This window comes from Lissotriton helveticus, chromosome 4_1 (assembly GCF_964261635.1).
Source record: "Lissotriton helveticus chromosome 4_1, aLisHel1.1, whole genome shotgun sequence".
Lineage (NCBI taxonomy): Eukaryota > Metazoa > Chordata > Amphibia > Caudata > Salamandridae > Lissotriton > Lissotriton helveticus.
Window position 1 is genome coordinate 731627757 of NC_136063.1, and position 19924 is coordinate 731647680.

The window sequence follows — 19924 nt, forward strand, 5'->3', positions numbered from 1 at the left end:
ATAACACTTTTTCTATAATTTTTTCCCCCAAGATTTTGGACAATAGCTCAGCCAGCACTCAGAGAATGACTTTTAATAGATCACAGCGAGGTAGCTGCTCTGCTACTTATGAAACCCTGACCCATAATCAGGTAATCTATGAATGATTTAACATCAGGTGCTACATGAACATGCGAATAAGTCAGGGTGGGCATGGAACCAGGAGCGACCACCCCGGGGCTCCTGGGACTGCCCTGAGATCCCGGGACTGGACTTGCAGGAGAGGCCTCCATGGGCCCGCATGACCTGGTCCAGGGCACCTTGCCATGCGGCAGTCCCGAGGACGAAGCCCGGAATAATGAGGGGGCCCTCAGGGGTTGGATTCAGTGCTCCTGAACCCAGCTGAGCAGGGGAAGACTCGCTGGTCCCGACTGAACCCTGTTCTGCACCCTTGATGGAGTGGGAGGCCAGGGGACTGAGTCCACGGAGGGCATGCCCACCCCAGGTCCTGCCGCGGCACCTGGGATTGGCCAGAGACATGGGCCTGGGCACACAATGGAGGTCTGCCTGGGCCCGATGGACCTCATCCAGGGCTCTTTGCCTTGTGGCGCGCCGGAGAACAGAGCCCCAGAGTGGTAGGGGCTGAGAGCTGCCAGGCCACAAGGTGGTCCGGTGTCCCCTGTCCATAGTAATTCAGAGGAAGGCTACCGCCTTTTCGGTAATCCGTGCCCACTGAGTGACAGAGGGGACCCAAGGCGCCCATACCCCAAGCCTCCCTGGAGCCCTGGCTGGGCTTGTTGAACTGAATGAGCCCTCATCGGGACTTCCAGGGCAGCCTGACCATTGGTAGCATCATTGGAAAGCAGTGTGCCTGACCAGATGGCCGAGGGTTTGGGCGTGACCAGATGGCCGGGCCCAAAGGACGGCAATCTGTCCACCCTGCACCTTAACAAAAGAGCTCCCACTTGCCCTTGGCAGGGTCCAGGGCGCTACATCCTGAGGGCTCGGAGCCCCAGCTGGGCCTCAGGCACCGGGCAGCGAGGGGGGCCCTGGTCAAAAGTTCTGGAATCTGCAGGGAGGCACAAATTTACTTCCACCCAGCATCCCCCAGGTCACCCGATACAAAATTACAGCAAAAATATATTGAAGATGTTGACCAAATAACTTTGTAATCCTCGGAAGCCTTCAATCGCTGTGCAATTCATTTATTTATGTTCCTTGTTGCATACGAATTGTGATGCATCTAGTCGCCTTTATCCTTCTGATGTACAGCAGCGGGAACTTTATCCCATATGGAAAATAATTGCAGCAGAAATATGCAAATATAATAATAAACTTGCATCCCTTGCATTTCATATAGGTATAAAACAGCACCTTTAAATAAAAACAGAGTGGTGCTAACAGTGCTCGTACATTTGAAATTGCTTATCTTTGCTACGTATTTAATTATCTTTTGGACACCTTTGCTTTTTTTAGTGAGACGAATGTTTGTCAGACTTCATACTCCATCCGAGGACATATAAATGTAACCTCACAACGTGAACCATTTCCAGCAAATGTTAACACGTGAACAACAATTTTGGAATATTTTAATCAAAGATGCAAATATGTTCGCACCCTGATAGGAATGTAAATTACTGAGGGATTCAAGACATGGATAAAAGTCTAAGATCGTCATTCCGAGTTTCCTCGTAATACCACTTTAGGCAAAACCGGAAATTCCACCGGATTACAAGTAATGCAATTTTCCTGCATCATTGCATCTGTTTTAATGCATTATTGCAGCATCTAGGATTATCTTCAGCACATTTAACGAGGTAAACCCTTATTTGCCTCCTGGAAAAACCTTGAACTCGTGAATTGATTACAAAAATTGTAGCGATAACATCAATTTCCCTTGGAAATTTCACTTTCTTTATGAGAAACGTTGTAATACTACCATATTTGGCATAGTTGTTACACTATTGTATTTTGCATAGTTCCAATACTGCTGTATGTTGCATAGCTCCAATACTGCTGTATTTTGCATAGTTCCAATACTGCTGTAGTTTGTGCAGTTCTAATACTGCTGTATTTTGCATTCTAGGTTGACTGTTTTCATGGCTGCAGTGCTCGTGCGTGCAAATTACTGATGCTCAGAGAGAGGGAGGGCCTTACTGGTTGGATTTTACAATGCTATCCTCTGTTAAGTAATAAACATGAGTCACCTTCATGAATGTTATCAACACTCCACTAAAATTTGAATTAAGCTTGAACAATGCTCAAAGAGGTTCATATAATTATAATTTGTGTAGGACAAACCCACTGAAAGCATAAAGGGAACATGGGAGCACACCATGAATACATTCACTAATAAGCGAAAAGGTCACAGGCTGATATTACAGAAATCTGATTAGGCCAATGATCCCTGTGCTCGAAGCAAATGTTTTCTCGGTGTCAACCTTTGTGGTCTGCAGACAAATGCTCTCTGGGGTGACTCGGTGTTGCATCTGAAGAGGTGGTGGGCTGGCCAGAACAGAAGGGTTTTGTATATTGCCTGTGGCCTGTTTGCATAAAACGCAAAATAAAAACCAAAATGTAGATGTCACTCACAAGCTGATCTAGTTGTTACGGTTAAGTTGACAATGCCTGCACTAAAAAGAAGTAATTAAGTTCAATTTATTGTCACTAAAATCAGCCCGGGAGGGCTCATCTCAGACAACATCTGTGAGGTGTTTTGAGAGAATGGCAATGATAAATAGAATATAACTCAGTAGAACTACAAGTTAAGCGCAAAAGTATAGTCCTATTAGGCAGGAGTTACAAATCCAGCATTCACAATCAAGGACCAGGGAAGCATGGTATAATTTGAGCTTCTTTATTTCTTGCCTAGCAATGTGTGAAGTTCTAAAGTCTGAATCATTCTCTCATCACACATGAGCATAACATAGGTAAACATTGTGTCTTTATGAAAAAGAGGATTTGCCAGCGCTGCCGAAGGCTGACAGATGAAATCCACTGATGCCCTGAGATGTCTTTAGCATTGAGACACATATTTTTGAAGAAAAGAGGTTTAGGGGGAGGCCAAGTTGCCTATCTGAGGAGATGGGCTTCTGCTCCTCTCCTGGCATGCCTGTAATCCAAATCCCAGTGCCAATCTCATTGCTCACCCCAGAGAGAATGGGGGCCTCATTTACAATGATTTGGTGTAGGACAGCGCTGCAACAGTTCTTGCAGCACTGCCCTAAGCCAAATAAAAAGGGTAGGAATGCACTATATTTACGAGATACTGTGCAATTCTGCCTTTCAACCAGTGCTGTGAACAATATGGTGCCTAACCATGGTGCAAGGGGGCTGCATAGTCGGCAGGATTGTTCTAGTGCAGGATAGTACACATTCCTGCACAAAAACAATCAATTGAGGCAGTATCCCCTTTCTGTGTGTGCTTTGAAATGCAGCACACATCGAAAGAGGAAAGAATTAGGAGAAATAAACATATTTCTCCTTGTTTCACCTGCCCTGTAAGGCATACAGTTTTGTCACTTTCCCAGGCTTACAGATCCTTGTAAATCTGGAATTGCGTCAAAAGACATGGGTGTTGCATGGGAACACCCACCATGACACCCATGGAATGAATCCCTGATGCAGTGTAGAGCAATGCAGCGATTTGTGCTGTTGCCTTACACCATATCTATGAGGCCATGAAAAGCCATGTAAAGTGGCCTTGTGTGGTCTCTTAGATATGGGTCTGCACTTTACACCGCCAGACCGTTTAAAAAAGTAAAAAGTTCCATGGGTGCAAGGGACTTTTAAAAAGGCCCCTGGGACTCTGCACCTCGTGGATGAAGAGGTTTTGAATGCACAGCTATTTCATTATGATCCACGATCGAAGAATTGTTGTACAATCTTAAAGCATAATGGGACAGTTAGATGATGCTGGGAATGGAAAGTGCTCATGTTCACAGCCCATGTAGGCCATGCCATGATGAGACAGATCCCGAGGCTGTGGAGATGAACGATGATGACTATGGAGTCTGCTGGTGTGCCACTTTGCCATGTGCTGAGCCAGATGTGCGTGAAAAAGCTCAAAAAGGGCTGAGCTAAGACATGCAATCCGGTAAATGTGAAGGCTATGCCACTTTTGAGGAATTGCAGCAACTGTTGGGATTCACTCAGTAACTTGCAAGTGTTTGTGAGGGACATGAGATGAGGCAATGGATGTCAAGAAAAACACAAGTCATTGCCTCTACTCACCTACTGGAATGGCAAGATTGCATCATGGTCTTTCTACTGAATTCCGAATGCTGAAGAAGGGAGACACAGAACAGATATCCACCATGTAACTGTGTGCGAGGTGAAACTATATCGGTGGTCTGGCTGCTTCTTTATCCACATTAGTCTGATGTTGCTATGACAGTGATCTCATGAACCAATCATTCAAATCAACATAGTTAACTCCTGCTATGCGAGCAGGCACAACTTAGAATAGGCCTGGGAAATGACTGAAGCACCATTGAGAATGAGAGTGGCCCATTCAAGGGGTCATGCCTGGTGCTGCTGCTTCCCCCTGAGAGCCACATATGTTGACAACTCAAGCCACTGTACATTTGAGAGTGCACAGGTTCTTACTGCCTATCTGCGTAGGGTCACAGTTGGGTAGTATACATTGCAGCAGACAGATGTGAAGAACAAAAAGGAGGTAAGCCACAACTTGAGAGGCACTGAAGGAAAATAGTTTTGCGGACTGCCTTTGTATAGGGAACAGTGAACACCTTGTGTTGTGCATTGTAGAAAGGGGGATATTATTTGGGGTGGAGCAGTGTCCATCTCAAAGGATAAGGCCAATACCTACTAGATGCCACAAAAAATAAATAAAAACCTTTTCCCAGTTCCTGGCAACATGACCCACCAACATGACACAAAGCAGTTGCCCTCAAATCAAAGGCAATGTGTAAAGTGCTTCAGCAGTGCATAAACAGTAGAAAAGTAACCCAAAACCCAATGCAAGCAAAGGAAAAAGGATTGTAAGCAAACTATGACTGAAATGACAACAATCCGATAAGGGGAAAAAAGATATGCATTTGTAAGGAATTAAAGTGAAAAAAGGTGCAAGAAAAATAAAGCATCTAATGTAAGTCAATAGTAGTGGTAGACTGGGACCAAGGGGAAGTTTCAAGCTGACTGCTATGGAGCTAGACTCAAATACACCAAGTAGAAGGTATCTAAGTCAAAAAGTTCAAAAATGTTTTTAAGTCACTCTTCAGAAAAGGGACTTTCTTTTAAGTCCCAACACAGAATGGGACTTGTGAGTAGAAAAAATCTTTCCACATGGGATTCTGCTGAAACTGCAGCAGGTTGGTCCCACTAGCGTTCTGGAGCTTTTGAGGGTTCTCACTGAATTTCTTTTAAGCCCCAGCAGAGAATGGAAGTTAGACGTATTTTTGGGGGTGAGGAGATATTCAAAAGGGATGGAGATGAAATCGATTCTGACGGTGTAAAACTGCTGGTAGGATAATTTTTCTAGCCTGTATCAGTGAAGTTCTGGAGCTCTGGAGAAAATATAATTCAAAAGTTTTCAAACTTTTTTCTGGTTCTCAAACAATGATTTTAGTACACTTCTGGGCCCTAGGACCTCAGGGAAAAGCACTTAGAAATCTTAAGGGTATCAAGGAGATGCCAACAGCAAAGTCTGGTCCCAGTCCAATTGCCACTTTTTCACTATGATCTTCTCAGGAATGTTCTATTTCACCATTTTATGTTCCTGGAGAAATCCAGTTGATCATTTTTATAATCCTTTGAGATCGTTCTGTCCTTGAAGTTCAAGTGGAAGGGGGTGTACCCTCTTTAGGTCCTTCTCAAGGGGCATACCGTCCAAAAGCAGCAGCTTCAGTCACACTAATCTTGGGATCTGAGTGCTAGGGGAAATTAGGAGAGTATTCTATGAACATATTTAGTGTCCTCCTACAGGTAATATTACCATTCAGTTTAAAGTAGGCCCTGGATCGACAACAAAAAAATTTGACAAATGTCTAGTAAGACAAAGGAGTATCCTCGAGAAAAGGCAGTGGATACACAAAACATGAGATTTGGGCTTGTTTGATCCCTTTCAAAGGTGCAAACGTTGTACATGTGCCCCAGAAAGCAAAGCCATGTATGATTTGACACTGTTGTGCCAATCAGAGGGGTAGCAGCCCCAACCGTCAATTTTCTTTTGAGGTCAGATGGGACTCCTAGCCCAATTAGGTCAACCTGTCAATCAAAGTAGTCTATTAGTGTGGCCCCTAGGAATAATTTAACATCTTATTGCAGGGAGGGCAGGGCTAGGCAACAGCCACACTAAAGGTTCTTAGCCAACAGTGGCTCAGGCAAGTGGAGTCATATTTTCTGAAAGTTATATTGCCTAGCTAGTTTAAAAAAATTATTTTACCAATGAAATACATTTTTTAAAACAGAAAAAGTTCTTGGACACGTTTTGAGGCTGTCTTCTATTAGATCATGCAGAAATAGTGATTTAGTATGCTTTAGCAGTGTTTCCTCGGGAACCAGCTCAAAACAATTTAGTGAAAATACCTTTTCAAGGTAAACTCACTGTCGGTACAGGCTAATATTAGTTTAGGCTTGTGCCACTTCTAGACACTGTGCACTGTATCTTGTCATAGGGATTCGGCTCCTACACAGAACTGTGCACAGAGACCCAGGACCTCTGTGAATTGTGGTGGACCAAAAAAACTCACCTTAGTGCCTAGAAACCCTAACCAGCAAGCTTCAGTGTCATATTAGCTCTTCATCCTATAGACGTCCTATAGACCTATTTACTATAAGTAGGTTTATCCGTCACCACTGTCGACCAGAAACAATAGTGAGGGGGTCGTGGACTGATATAAGCACTACTCGAGAGTCTCACAATAAGACCACAACATTAGGTGCGCCATGTCGCAGGGATTCTGCTCCTACACAGAACTGTGCACAGAGACCTAGGACCTCAGTGAATTGTGGTGTACCAAAAAACTTACCTTAGTGCCTAGAAACCCTAACCAGCAATCATCAGTGTTACTTTAGCTCTTCGTCCTATAGCAAAGGAACCAATGATTAGACAACCCAGAACATGCGACTTAGGTTATACTCAGGAATGGTGGGAAGCAAGAACACTCTTTTGTTATACTCTCATACCAGTCCACAACAGGAGATAAAAAGAGACACGGGTAAGGTAAAAATATTTATTTTAACTGTGTGCTCTAAGATGCAGTATTTTGCTATCATAAGCAGGCATATGATTAGAAATAATATGATCAGCATTGTTACAATTCCATAAAACACAAAGAGAGAAATCATATTACAATGATGGTGAAAATAGGTCCTATAGCGCCTAGTGAATCACCTTCCCAAGCAAGGTGTAGTGTAGTTCCTGTATTCCCAATAGGCTCTGTGCATTGGAATAATATATCCTATAGATGTGACGTAGGACTTATGTTGACTAGGTCTCTATCGAATATACTAGACTTAATTTGTGAGTGCCAGCTAGCTCAGAGGTCACTAGAAACTTTCTCGAATAAACAAGAAGGGATTAGGTTCGGACAACCGCATAAACATGACAACTTTGTTTCCCCCAGAATAAACTGATCTTTAGAGTCACGGAAACAATAGATAGATATTTTACTCAGTCAATCGTGCATGCTTCGTTTCAACAGAGGTGCCGAGAAAATAGATAGACGGGCGTTTTCAATAAAACGATTTATTGAACAGTCTTCTTTCTCAAGCATAAGAAGTGAACTGCTACAATCGAAAAACTGGTTGCAAAATATAATGCATACAGTAGAAAGAGTAGAATAAAATAATACTGTAAGAGCATTGTATGGTTCCTAAACCATAAATAAATACATACGTAAATAACAGAGGATAAAAGTACTCAATTGGTGCTTCTAAAATACGCCTACCCCGATGTCCATAACCTAAGCTTAGAAGAAGTAAGTGAGGTGTAAAATAAATATAGTATTCTTTTGCCAAGAATCTGTCCAGGAGTTCTCTTAGGGTCTAAGCAGCTCCGTACCTTGATTTGGAATGAAGAAGGTCAGGCTCAGGACTCGATTTCCCAATACCCCGCAAGGGGAGCTTGGAAAAACTGGAGCTGGATTTCTCGGCAGGAGAAAAGATAGCGTCTCTCTCAGTGTGTTTGCTGGAGGGTCGGCTTCCTTCGGCACTTGCTGTAGCAGGATGCGTCGGGCAAGTAGATAGTCGAACCGTTCTAAATCACCGTGTGTTTGCTAAGGCAAGTGTGGGCATATTTATACCTTGAAGTTGCCGAGTTTGACGTAAAGGGGGACATAATAACATCATAAAAGAGTCTCAGTTCTTTGATAACTCCATGAGTTCTTGGACAAGTCAGTTCTCGAGCAAGGGGAAGTCCCTGGCGGCTGAAGCTGAGTTTTCCAAGAAATCGTTGTAAATTTTCGGAACGAGTGGAAGTATCCCTCCCGTGTTTGGACTGCATGAGGTAAGGCCAAATATGGTTATGATTTCTATGCCTATGTAAGGATATGGTGTTTTATACCTATATAAGGGCATGAATCAGGAACATTACAATAGGGTCCTAAAATGATACATAAGATGGCGCCCAACGTGAATGTGGCACTTATTTAATAGTAGAATCTGAGTAGTTCAGTCATGCTTATTCTCAGAGACCCCTACTCACAAAACGCTAGAGACATCTGGAGTGGGTAGGCACAAAAATTCTGCTACAGCTGAGTAGGTAAACTTCCTATGTATTGACTGTTGGTTAATCAAGCTTGAAGGAAAAAAGTCCCGAACAATTGTGCCTTTTTCAAACCTTATGTTAAGACACTTTTTTAGGACATTTTTGTTTTCACAACACAATGTATGTCGAGGCAGCTGCTCCTGTCAATGGGACACAGGTCTCAAATGACAAAGAGGAAGCAAATGCAATATATTTTGCACCCAAAATCAGGCATACACTCACACAAAAAACCCTCAGACATGGTTTAACACACCGAGGAGGTACAGTAATATTAATAGAGGCACACAGAGATAATCAAACAGATGTGTTCTATTATTGGGTTACATTCCCAGCAGTAAATGCAACAACTCAGACTATTCATTCTTACATGCATGAAAAAATGCTAGCGGTCTACACTCCTTTTGAGGAGATTAAGATTCCGCTCACTAACCACGACCACCATTTCTGGTTTAATGGCGCCCTACAACAAATAAATAAAACCAGGCTAGGTCCACTAGGTAGACCAGGAGCTATATGGCCGACATTAGCCGGCTACACTCCACATCCTGACATTGATATAATGCCACAAGATGCACTACTCTTCCAACACAAAGAGTTTGTAAAACTCTTACAGAGCCATGATGCAACTCGTCATGAGGACACTTGGTGTCCAGCCCACAGTAGCTACAAATGATACAGCTCCTACACAGAGCACCGCTATTAAAATCACTCCACAAATCTTACACACAGTAATGGGTAAACTGCCCAAGAAACGTGAACAGATTCCTTTCTGGGTAGCTCAGAAAATCACCCAGTTAAAAGCAGTATTTCTAAATACCACACCATTTGAAAGCATATAATGCTAACACTCTGCTTGCCCATGGGGATAACACCACAGTTAGAGTACTGCACCAATTGGGGTACAGTCTTTGCTGCCATATATACCAGAACTCATGGTATTCCTTCCTTAGCGGTAATTCCAGATTCTTACGACAGATATAGAAGTATGGAGCTGAACCAGCTCTGACCTTAGGTATGAAATTACTAGGTAATTATGACCAGGTATCAACAATAATACTAGCTAACATTAAAGGGGAAGCAGCCTCAGTGGCGATCCGCCAACACCTAAGAGAGGTCAGTCTTATTCACCAACCACAAGAACTTCCCAAAATAATTAAAACTGCATATGCAGAACTGGGAAGAGACAGTTTGGGTGGGAAAGCTTTTAAAACCACAGCTAATGGGCAGTTCTGAGAAGAACACTTCTAAGCAGACACCTACTTCTTCTAAAAAGAAGTGGGATAATAATAAAAAAAACAAAAATGTTCAGAAAAGATTCCCAGTCCCGAGGTAGGTCTCCTCAGCAGGAGCCCTCTGCAAAGAGGTATAACCTTTGGAATAGGGATAATATTAGGAAAGCCTGCAGTGCTTAATTTGTAAAAAAATGTAGTACCAGGGCTCTCGACAGGAGGACACTAGAGCTTGCGCCATCCATTGTCCCTGGTAGCACTGCCAACGACAGCACCAACACACTACTAATCATCACACTCTTAAAAGTGTGACAATTCATACTATTCCAGGCCCCAAAGCTATAAGAATGACTTTGGAGGCAAATACTACTAATTGGAAATTTAAATTTAAATAATGAACAGACGTTGTTGTGCTAGTACCTAAATTGGCAGACATCAATACCATGTGGCAGACAGTCATAAACCCCGGCACAAATTAAGCACTGTAAACCTGACAGGTATCAGGATACTGATACACATTCCTCTCAACAAACAACACAGGGAGATAAGGAAAGTCAGCACCCAAAGAAGAGCGCAAGCAGTCCATGGACCAGCACTCTCAGGACTCTTCTAAAATAGAAGACAAGCCATAATAAAAACGTCAATTTAAAAAATAAAAAAAAGAAGAAAGTTGCAGGTCTCAAAGTTAGACATGCACAGAATCCTAAGGACTCAACTTCTGAATGGGGATTGGGCTCAGACAATGCTAAGACAGAGCGGCAGAAGTAACAATAGCTTGCCAGAACCTGAAGGAATTTCTGGACAGCAAAATTGAATGATTACATCACTGTGGAAACACCAAACAAAAGGCTGAGCGTCCCACACAAGTTATATGAAATAACACTCCGCATGGAGGAGGACGAAAACAGGAAAGTAAAAGGTCTCTTTACGAAGAACCTATAGTCTGGTTTTGACATACTGTTAGCAGAACAAGATTAGCCGCTAGCATTCGCCAGGGAGTGCCCAAAGGGAGAAACAATATTTTTCCTGCATTTTCCAACCATGTTCCCGTTCACCTTATACATAAATATGCACAGGAGGGGGCAGTAGCCCAAGCTCCAGCATTGTATAAAAATCGCGCTGGATGGGATGAGGACTCAACCCACCATGTGGTCCCGTTAATAGTTTCACCACATGCTCAAAGACAATATCCTATTAAGCAAGAAGCTAAAAACACAGGTCAGGGAGATCTTAGATCAACTTGAATACCAGGAGATCATTTGAAATGCACTTCACAAATGAACAATCCCTTGCATCACTTATCAAAACTTGATAATACATTTAGTCTAGTTCTAATTTACAGACATTTGAACACTTGTATAAAGACATATGCTGTCCAACATGCAGATAGGACTGCATTAATGAATACAATTATGCTGGAAAAAATACAAAAAGACACTAGTAATCTCAAATGGATTTTTCTGTCAAACTATAGCACCTGAAAACAGGTACCTAACAGCATTTAGTATATTAGAGTCTCAGCGACAATTTGTTGTCATCCCCATGTGGGTATAAGAACAGCTCAGGGGTATTTTCTGAAAGAATTACTGAATTGCTAAAGCACTTTGATGAAGAAGCATTGTTGTATATGGATGATATTTATCTAACGGACGAGCTATTGGGGAAACACTTGACCAGGGTGAGCACAATTATTATTATGGGATTCGCCGCTGAGGGCTACAAATTTAATGTTGAAAAATCAAAATTGCCCCCCTCTCTGTCCTATTTTTGGGATATGAGCTTTCAAGTGAAGGGAAAAGCCTTGCAGCTAACTTTTTAGAAAAGTGTGCGCTGCTCCAGCCTCCAAATACATTAAACAACTTCCAATCAGTACTGGGATTCCTAGATTTTGACAGAACATATATTTTTGATTTCACAGAGAGAGTAAAACCTTTCTACGACCTTTTTCAAACCTGACTTTTCAGTCAAACACTGGACACAAGAACACACCAATATTCTTTGTTCACTCCAGGAAGATATTATTGCTTCCAAACACATACACATGTGTAAACTTGCACCACTTGGTACTCAGTATCATTTTGGGTCAATGCGGATACACTTATTAAATCTTTAATGAAGGTGAAACTGTACCAATTGCATACAAATTTCATCTGTACACAAACACAGAAATGAGTTTTAATTCAACAGAAAAAAATTCTGACATTCATTCAGACTGCTGTAACAAAAGAAAGAGCACTGGCTCATGGGAAGAGGCATTATTGTCATCACCCCAGTACTGGGGCCAGCTTTCCTAATGCCAAAGCCTTACATCAAGAATGGATGCAAAGGGCTATTTCTTTTACTGCATCAGACTTTGAATGCAGATTTAATCCAAGTTTAAAAACACAGGCATCCCTGCAATATGAAAAAGAACACCATCTACCAAATGAAATCTTGCCTCTAGATCAGTGTGAATTTTAATTTGCACTAATGGGTCTGCCCCACTCGCCGCCTTTGTTAAAGATCAGATGCTGAATGGCAAGTTCCGTCCTCATTGCACCAAAAAACTACCTCTAGGTAATAGCACAGCTTGGTTCGCAGCCTTAAAAGCCCTGAAACTTGCACTTGTAAACACGGATCGAGAACTCCCCACACTCATTGTGTGTGATTCCTTTTACTGTGTGCAATGATATAATAAATATTTACATCATTGGTAACAAAATGGGTTTAAAGATGAAAAAAGGTGGCATAATTAAACACAAAGATTATGGGAACAGGTAGTGGAGTTGAAAAACGACCTACCAAAAACTCATGTGATTAACACGCTGAGTCATCAACGTGATGGCATGCACGTTGAATAGAATTCAATGGCTGTTGAAGCCACAAAGGGGGCTGTTCACACAGCTTCCATAGCTGCGCACACTTGTCCAACTACGAGAATAGACGGTTAGAATATGGTGACTGTATTTGCTTCACACAAAGGCAGCACAGCAATGCCTAAGAAATTTTCACTCAAATACTCCTACAAGTTAGGTGCAAAAAACATTCCATATGCTCAGATTCCTGGAGTGGGGGATAGAGTATTTCCAAATATGGATAGTAGGCAGGAATTAATCATTTAAAACACACAAGGACTTGGGCGCCGCACATTCAGGGGTCATAGCTACTATTTCTTCATTGCAACAGTGCTGCTGGGGGCCAGGGATCAGAAGTCAGACTATTTGCTTTATCTTGAATTGCAACATCTGCAAACAGATGCCAGGCTACACCATCACAAGAGCCGCGCAGGTCCCATTGCTAGACAGCATCAGACTGTCCACTTGATCGTGTCATGTAACAGGACCAGTGTGGCCCCTCAAATTTTGAGGTGGCTTAAAAATATATTTTAGGGGCAGTGGATCCGTGCTCAAGTTTCCAATAGGTATGGCCTCAGCAATCGGCTGACGCTCAAAACCGTTATAGAAAGAGTTGCAAGTCCATAACAGGAGATACGCAATCAACGTTACACCCTGACTGTGGCTCCACACTTGGCTTTCGAGCCTACTCAGAGGCCATGGAAGGTATGGACGTAGTATTGCGGTACTCCTCTCCAACGCCATCCTATGGGAATTAAGGAAGAGGAGAGGAAGGGCTGGGGCACAGAGCAATCCTTAAAAGCTAGGGTATTAGGCGGGGCATTAGTGGGGTCAAAACTTATAAGGATTCAGGGGGCAATACACACTCCGCCAAGAAGCTCTCTAGGAGGTGTCACTCCATTCACGAATGTGGGAACCTAATCATAAATGTGAAGGCACAGTGGCGGATGAAAACCATTGTGTATCTATGATCGTTTGGCTGTTTTACAGGAACTAAGGAAACAATTAAACAAAGATTCTGACAAAGTGAAACAGGCCACCACTGGGAAGTCGAGGTAAACACGGCAAGACCTGTCTGAATCCTAAAAGTAGGGGATATGGGCAGAGAGAGAAAAAGACGCGGACAGAAAGGAATTTGGTCCCTCATACAGAAATACATGTGTAAGTCCTTAAAGTGAAAGGAACAAGAACTGTACTTTTGCCGCAGCCTGCCGTGATAAAAGCACCAGATTCTTTTCAAATGAAAGAATCAACCAAAAACTATGTGGCCAATACTGAGCAGTAGGACTCGTGAACTCCAAAGTAGTAGACGTCCCTCTCACTACTATTCAAGAAATTGAAACTGAAAAGCTCATCAGGTTTGAGAAATCAAATCCATGGAGGTGGGGGACTATGCAACAATGCAATGGAACTAGTTCTCCTTGAACCAACCGTTCAAATTCAAGTAAAGTCAAGACAACACTCAATTTGCAATTTGGCCAAAAACAAATGTGTACACCAACGTTTTTCAACAAAAGCATAAATAATAAAAGCTTCAACGTTTTTCAACAAAAACGTCAAATAATAAATGCTTCAACATTTTTCAACAAAAGCATCAAATAATAAAAGCTTCAACCTTTTTCAACAAAAACATCAAATAATAAATGCATCAATGTTTTTTAACAAAAACATAAAATATTAACTACAACATCTGAACGTTTTTCAGCAAAGACATCACTATTAACTTCAACATTTCAATGTTTTTCAACAAAAACAGCAGAAATAACTTCAACTAAATATGATGCAATTTCACCAATTGATCATACAGCTACTGACTATTTCATTAACTGTGATACGTTTTCCATGGCTCCACGTGAACAGGAAGCGATGGCCAGCCCAAAAACAAACAACAAACATGAAAGTAAACACTTTTGAACCTTTTCTTTTTCCAAAAGATACAGACCATGAGTAGAACTGTGGAGTATTTCCGGGTTCATCTTTTTCTGTTCTGGCTTTGCTTAGAGCTAGCTTTTAGTATGGCTTTTAGTGGACACCTTCTACAACACAGGATCAACATAAAACTGAAGCCACATCCATTTTTCAATTCAAATGCAAAAGAGACTTATAAATGTATTCAGCCTGAACAAGACTTTGTATTCTAAATGATGTACTTAATTATCCAGTTTTTAATTCTGATTAATGTATTTTGAACTTCCATTCATTTTCATTCATTTTATCATTCATTCAGTGATGTCATTTCCTTCAGTACATTTTTCTGAAATTGGGTTACTGATACAGTGAATAATATGCTGTCTGTTTTAGGAATATTTGCTACATTTTCAGGTCCTGAAATGTTAGAGATGTATTCGTATTGTGACGCTTTATACCTGTTACCTTCATTAAGGTTATCAACTCCTACAGAATTGTAATGCATCTAGAAATTTGGGTGTTTAAACACCAGTAGGAACTTTGCCAAACACCACCAAACACCATTGCACGGGGGTGGAATAGTTCACATACCTCAACAGTGGCAACATTAGATGCTATTTACAAAATGACATCAGAACCCAGTTAGGAAAGTATGGGTGTTTTTGTCTTATGACACAAAAAACTGTCACAAAAATGATTCCTGAACGTCACCAAGGGACTCAGTATACATAGGACAGACCTACGTTATGTACAGATAACATTCAGAGGTAGTAAAATCCTACAGTGTAGGGAAGTTGTGCCTTTTTTATTTTTTGGCTAGAAGCCCCAACACTGACAGTAGTGAAACGAATGTTTCCTTTGTAAAATTCAATGCTTACGGCAATCTGAAAACCATGCTTGTGCAGCACTTTTATTTTTCATTTCACATCAGCTAAAGAAATATTTTTTCTTTTTTGCAAAATAGCACTCTTAAATACAGACTGCCCCTCTTTCCTTTTTGATAAATTTTATCTTTCACATACAAGCAGTGTAATACACCTTGGGAATACCTCAAACAGGAACTATGCTTCTCATGGTTTCTAATATTTAAAAGACCAGTCTGAAAAGACTGCAACATACCTGTTCTCTGATACCTGTTTTTTTGCACTGAAGAATTCGTGGTTATCATCTGTCTGACACTTCCAAAGGAAAACACCAGTGGCATTTACCACAAGGCTGGAACTACTGAAGTCCCATGCTTGGCTGTGTCCCAAGCATATTCCCATCAAACCAAAGCATTCCTTGCAAATCCAGTGGGTATCGATTACAGCACCGGCTACCTCAGAACCAGCAACTGGCAGCACTGTTCATTCTGTGCTCCCACAACGATTCTGTGAGGTATTAAAAAGGTCCGTTCCCTGCAGCAACTAGCAACGAAAATGTTGTGTCTCCCAGCCAGCATTTTTTATCTCTATTTTTGCAAAACATGTGCTGAAACACATTTTTTCTCTTATTGTTTCAACTTTCACCGAGTGCTTGGAGCTTTCCCTCTAAAATTGACCTTTTGTTTTTTTCAAAAGAAAGCGTGGTCTTTAACATTTAAACAAAACAAAAAAAAGAAAGCATGGTTTTTTGAAACAGCCTGTAAGAGTTTTCAATTTTATAAACAGAAACTTTTATAAGTAACTACTGACCCTAAAGAGTATTTTTTTTAATGACACTATAGATCTTTCCTGTCTCCACAGAGTCTATAGTAATTTTACATATTTTAACAGCTGTTATCTTTTCAGCTCATAAACCACTCTCATGCAACTACCTGCCAATTATATGCAAATGCCTATTTTAGTCACATAGTTTGGTTTTAATGGGTTTTTCATGATTGTCCATAGATTGGAGTGGGTGTTATATGTTAGATTGAGGCCCTAACATAGGTGCACCATTTCAGAGGCACAAATCCTTTGTGCCACAAAGACAGGCAGGCCCTTACACCCAGTTAAGGCCCTTTCACCTACATTAGCCCTCCCTTCACAATAACAAGCAACAGAGGCTGTCCCTTATCTGATGTGTGCTCTGGGCGCAGAAGACGGTCCATCCTAAATACGTCATCTCCATGTCCAACAGTGACTAACCTAAAATTACAACAAATTCTTAGAAACAGACCCTTAGCTCTTAGGATTTTCCCTAGCACAGGATTATTGATTTCTGCAGGAACATATTAAATATGCATGACGTCTGCCTCTGACTGATTTTACGTCAATACCAACATTCCAAGCCACCTTTCAGGTATAAATATACCTCCCTTTGCCCAAGCAAAGCAGAGGAGACCGAGACTTCCACGCCGACACTCTGACCTGAGATGCTGCAACCTGCGTCATGCCACAGCTCCAGCCGGCAGAATGCGCAGAACCTATAAGGGAAATAGGAACAACTATGTTTTATAAACTATAGAAGGTCTCTTAGGCTTGTTTTGGGGACCTCATACCTCCACGATCAGCAGGTGTGTATCACATCAGGATCTACAAGAGCTCTCTGTCTGTCTGGAAAAACGGGGTTCTTTCAAGTGTCTGAAATCATGCTTACAGTGTGATATTAAAGGAGCCAGAATCACTTTGGCTTGCAGCTGCATATATGTTATGGCTAGAACGTGAACCGATCAGCCTGGACAACAGCTACCTTGTTATGATAACCTTGGAGGCTTTAGCACTCAGTTTGCAGACTAGAGTCACGATGTAAGTCTAGGGATGCTGAAAACAAGCCATTCTCATGTGAAGCATTTCACGCAGCCTAACTTACAACAACAGTTATGTGCAGTGTTGTGTGCAAAAGCGGCAAAAAGATAAAATGGCATTTAAACTTCTAATAAGCCTATTCCTCAACAGCGAGAGCCTCTAGCACCATCAGAGGACAACTCGGGTGTTCTTCGAGATAACTGCGTACCAGAAAGCCATTGGCTACAGTCCAAATGTTCCAATTGCCTAGGATCCCATGAGCCTCTGCGCAGGCCATAATCCTGATTCCAGAACAGTCTAGTTCATGAGCAACTAAGGGACTCATTAGTAGATCATAATCCGGATTAGGAGACACCGTGTTGCAGAGACACAAATCCAGGGACCATTCAAATCTGCAATCCAGGCATTGGAAAACTTGCTGCACGCATGTAAAGTAAGAGAACCGGAAAGATAAGCCATACGCCACAGGTAGTGATCCATAGTATTCAAGCATCCGGTTATGAAGCTGGAGCAGCCGGGGCAGACCGTCGTGGGGCACAGAATGTGCTATTATTTTGGAGTAAACAAATTAACAGCAATACGCCGGCACCCAAAGCGAGCACTAACGGGAAACCGCTTAGTGCCCGCTGGAAAAAATAGAATGAAAAAATGCCAGTATCACACCAAATATAGCTTGGAATGAAGTCACAAGGCTGGAACTTACTACTTTAAAAAAGTGTGCCAACACTGTGGTCTAGCAGGCATTAAAGATGGCGTGAATCAACGCACCAAATGCAGAGGGAGATGTGTGTTTAATAAGGCTTGTACCTCAGTATGAGTATTAGCCACGTGAAGGACGAATGTTTCATGCGCAGATGTAAGGGTGACTTCTTTTTGAGTCAAAAGGGCCCTTATTCGACTCATCTTATTGAACTGTGCTTTCAAGGTTGTAATGGAAGGCCAGATGGAGACATCGAGCTTCCCATGCATAGGAGGAAACAGGACATTTTTACAACAGACTACACATTGGTAAACAGTTACAATGTAAGGAATTCCCACCAGCATACCACAGCAATATTCATTATTTAATAATAAATAACTACCGTTAGCTAACAACGTGAAAGTCGGTGTAATAGCCGGAGCTGGTTGCAAGAACCGTGCAATTGTATATTCCTACAGACCAATGATTGATCGGGTGTGGATGTGCAATCTTCACTTTTAAATAATCTTCTTTTCCCTCCCTCTGGCCCCTATAGGTGAACGGAAGAGACCAAACTTCATGGAGGTATGTGCTACCCAGTGGGTCATATCTGCCTATGGCATAGTGTTTCATGCATGATTCAAATTTAAACAGCGGAAAAGGTAGTGTTATTAACCAATGGATAAGCCAAACTGCTGAATTTGTCTCGGCCACAGAAACTGGAAAGGGTTCTAACCTTTCAATATGCAACAGTGAAAACGTGGCATCTTTCATTGACATAAACTGTTATTTGAGAGTCAGATTAAATAGCAAAAATAATGAAGAGGTGTTCATGTAGTCCCAAGGCACTTTCCCAGCCTTTAACGTTTGTAAAGTCCATGCAAACTGCATAATAGAATGCAATTGATTTTAACCATGGTACAAAACTGAGACTTCATCTTGCACAATATCAACAACAGAAGAAACAATATTATCTAATGTGTAAATGCGGGAAGAACGTGTGTTAATGCTATTATCTACAACTGCAAGCACTTTTTCTAAATTAGCTTGATCAATAGCACTTAACCTAGAAGCAGCTTTAATTTGGGACAACTTCCAAACTTCATTATAAACTGCATAGATCCATCTTTTGGATCTGCCATTCGCAGGACCTCTGACAAAGTCATTCAAGTCAACTGCGTCAGTCAATTTAGACAAATGGAGTTTTACTGACGCTAAGGGGGAGTGTTTGAGCCAAGACTGACACAGGTTGCCAACAGAATATATACAGACAGAATGGTCAGTCCCGAAACGGGGGTCCACCCTAATTTGTGTATAGCCAGGGGTAAACCCAGAAAATGATGCAGGCAAGAATCAGCACTTTTTTGCAATAACAGCCAGCCTGTGGGATCCAAACTAGAAATGTTAAAAGAAAAATTCTGTAACAGAGTTTGTAAATCACTAAGGGACCTACTGAATGATTATTCCAATTGGAGTATTCTCCCAAATCAGAAATAAAGATAGCATTTAAGTTTTTAGACGTAGCAAATCCAAAGCATGTAATTTGTGAAATAGTTGAATTCAGAAACAACATATGGTTTGTGATGAGTCATGCACGATGCAAAGCCTCAGTGCCTTGTACTTGCGAATGCTTAGAACCCCAAACAGATTTAGGATCAACGGTATCTTTCCACAACTCATAGGCCCCTAAGGGCCAATTGGTCGATAAAGGACTTTGCAAACAATAATTTAGTGTGGGTAAGTCTAACCTTGGAAGAGGACTGTTCAGGCATCTTAAAATAAAATGCCTCAGGGTTCGATTGATTAAAATCAGTAAAATATGAAAATAATGTCAAAAGAGTTTTGGAGCTGCCTTC